Consider the following 3,678-nt stretch of genomic DNA (forward strand, 5'->3'; position numbering starts at 1 on the left):
ACAGAGACATTCAACGCGCTTTGCAGCATTTTAGAACGATGGACGCTTCAGTCATGAACAGTCTGGCTGACGAATTGAAGGGTGCAAAGACTGCTTTCCAAATAGCCGGGCCACTAAACAAGGCTGGTCTAAACCTTGCCTTTAGACACAAAGTGGAGGGCCCCTTTCATGGGGGTAGAAGTGATAAAAAAAAACCCTGCACGTCCAGGGCTGCTGTGAGCAGGACTCTTAGCATCTCTGCTGCGACTCACCTGCCCAGGGCTATTTAGCCAGATGTCAGCACCCCGGCCGGTGCTGGGACCCTACTGTGGGCTTGGGGAGAGCAGAGAAGGGTCGGCATGAGTTATAGTCGTCTCTGTTCCATTTTACCACGATGTAAAAGAAATCTCCTACAGTACCAGCAGGTGAGTGGTGGTTAGGGCACTAGACTTCCACGTGGCTGACTGCGGTTCAAGTCCTGGACCTGGTGCTTTGTTTTCTCATTTTGCCTCTCTCTCTCTCTCTCTCTCTCTCTCTCTGGTGAGTGAACTAGCCCTATGGCAAATTTTAAAAATAATCATAATGACAGGGGATCAGTAGGTGCCGTGGTGGTTAAGGCACTGGATACTCCCACTGGCTGACCATGGTTTGAGTCCTGGACCTGGTGGCTTGCTTTCTTACTTTCTCTCTCCCTCTCATTCCCTCTGTGTCTTTCACTGGCAAATAAATAAATAATGAATAAATAAAATCAAGTTAAGTAATTATTTTTAACAAATAATAATAATGAGAAATAAAAATAAATAAATAATTCTTTGAAAAATAATGAAAAAGAAATGTCTTGGGCCAGCTCCACGGCTTAGTAATTAAGGGAGCCGCATCCCTCAGGATTGACCACATGGTTCGAGTCCTGTCCCTGGCAGCTTGAAGCACACACTGGTCTCATGTGGGGGATGCTGGGCTGCCTTCACCACCATGCCATGGGCTGGCCCTGGGCGTGGGTTTTAACCCATTTACTAGCTGACAGACGTTAGTGTTGCTGCCAGTTTGGAGAGCGGTGAATAACGCGATTAAAAACACGTGCACACAGGGTTTACATGAACACGCTTTCATTTTCCTTGGGCATTAATAGGCCGCTTGGTGAGAGCATGCTTTGCTTTGTGAGAAAATGCCAGCTTGCTTTGCAAAGCGGCTGTGCCGTCCGCATCCCCGCCAGCTGCTCTGCATCCCGGCCAGCGTGGGATCCTTCCGAGTTTGAAGGTCTTTCCCTCTGCAGCCATTCTACCGGGTGCATGGTGGCATTTCTTTCTTTTAAAATTGCGCAGCAGCCATGTTGATGGGCGTTCACAACTGCTTCAAATGGATCTGAGACCAAAAGAAAACATACAGAAAGAAGACTCCTCTGTGAAACCGAAGAATGGGAGCAGGTGTGGAAGGGCCCTGGGAATGTGACTTAGAGCAGACTCCAGCTGAGGAGGATGGGGCGCGGGTGTCAGCCGGACGCCCCCTTCCCTGCAGACGTATAAGAAATTCCTACAGTGCCAGTTTGAGCTGCTGTCTCCAGGGAAGGGGAGAAGGGAGGGACTGCTCCCTCAGAAAGCCCATTCTTGGGGAGGGGGGCGTCCATGTCCCAGGGCTATGAGCTCCGGGAAGGCAGCTGTTGTCACTCTTGTCCCCAGCCCAGAACCCAGTTCACTGTTGCCTCCATAGGCGTGCCATCGGAGCTGGAGGCGTGCTTGAGCAAAACGAGTGGACTTGAGCACCTCTGTCCGGCGCTGCCGCCTCCTCTCACCATCCCGTAGGGCACGGCACCCAGAAGCAATGCCTGCACTCTGTCTGCTAGTCTGGGGAACGCTCCCATTGCTCGCCAGGTTCAGTGGGAGGCCAGCCACGTGTGTCTTTACCACGCCCTCCCTGTCCACTGCAGGGCCCGCCCCGCCACTGCCCCTCCCCTGGACTGGACACAGCCTCCTAGAAGCTCTCTCTGCCTCCCCCACTCTCGAATCTGTCTTATCGGCCCTAGATGCTAAATTCCTAAGTTCCAGCTCTGTTTTTAAGTAGATTTTTAAAACTTTTTTCTATAAGCGAGGGAGAGCAACCCCAACAGGGTCCCCACGCTGTGACCCAGCCCCATTTCGGCCAGCACTGTGTCTGGGTGTGCATGCTCCATGAAGCCGAGGTATCTGGACACCAACCACAAACATCCCATGTGGGTCAGCCCCAGACTGCTGGGTTGCATGCACCACCGCCTGGCCCATGAGTCCCAGCTCTTAGACGGCAGCATTCACATCCCAGCACTGCCCCAGCTCCTAGATGCCCACGGGAAATGGCCGGCAGGCTGCATGGCCCTTCCTACACTCCAGCCACCCCTGGCCCTCTGAAGGGCTGGGATTTTGGTTGAATTCTACCTGCCAGAGTCTGGTCCTGCCCTTTCCGGCTGAAGCCAATTGTAATGAAGCTGTGTGGCCTCTCAACAGAATGAAAGAACCAGGGCTCGAGCACCAGGAGGCATGGGTTTGAACTCTGGTCCCTATAATTTCTCAACCAAGGCAATGTTGGGAGATCCCCTACCCTGAGCCTCAGTGTTCCCTTCTCTAGAATATGGACCATAAAAACACCTGCCTTACGTGGTTATTAAGGAGACAGTGTGTGCCAAGAGCCTGGTGCATGGAAAGAAAAAAAAGGCTACATACAGGGAACCAGAAATTATTTGCTTTCCAGTCCTCTCCCAGCCTCCCGTAGGGCTGATGAAGGACTGTCTGGGAGAGGTAGGATTTCAAGTGTGGGAGCTGCTGCCTCCTGCTTCCTGGGTCACAAACCCTAAGGAGAAGCTGATCGGGCAAGACTCTCCCCGCAAGTTCCCCCAGCCTGGGAGAGAGGCCTCATGGGTCAAAAGACCAAGTGCAACCAGAGGGAACACCAAGGGAAACAGCCAGTGAAGAACACTGCCATTCCCAACTGAATATTCACGGCCACGCGTGTGAGGGTCATGGAGGAGGAAGAAAGACAGACAGACTGTGACCCCTGCCGGGGCGTGCTCTGCTGGCAGCGTCATGGCCCTACCCATGGTTGTGGTTTGCTATGGTTTGAATGATGGTGACTCTTTGAAAATCCACGTACAAATGAATTCTCTGGGTTGGCCAGCAAGACGGTGGCAAGGCAACTGCACACCATCTATCTGCCTGACTGCATGGTTTGAGTCCTGGACCCGAGCGAGGCTTGAGAAACAGGCTGGGTGCACGTGTGTGCGTGCGTGCCCTAAATCCTGAGACACAGGGAGGAGAAGGGATCCTGCTGAGGTCATGCCTCTGGGGATGGGGGTGATCTCTCACTTTCTCTCTCTCTGTCTCCGGCAAGTGCACACTCCCTATCGTAAACTAAACAAACACCCCAAACTGAATCTCCAATGCAGCAGTGTTCAGAGGCAAGTGAGTTAGAAGGGCTCCTCCCCCGTCAATCACATGGCGCCCTTGTAAAAAGGCTTCACAGAGGGAATTTGCCCGCCTCATCCCTTTCATCCCTTTTGCCCTGTGAGACACTACCATGTCCTCTACTCTTGGAAGCAGAGCGCCACCTTGGGCAGACACTGACCTCTAGCACTCTGCTCTTGGGCGTCTCAGCCTCCTGAACCATGAGCAATGTGTTTCTGTTCTGTTCTACCCAACATCAAGTCTTTGTCACAGCAGCACAGGCTCAGGCAGT

Source organism: Tupaia chinensis, unplaced genomic scaffold (assembly GCF_000334495.1).
Source record: "Tupaia chinensis unplaced genomic scaffold, TupChi_1.0 Scaffold000369_1, whole genome shotgun sequence".
NCBI lineage: Eukaryota > Metazoa > Chordata > Mammalia > Scandentia > Tupaiidae > Tupaia > Tupaia belangeri.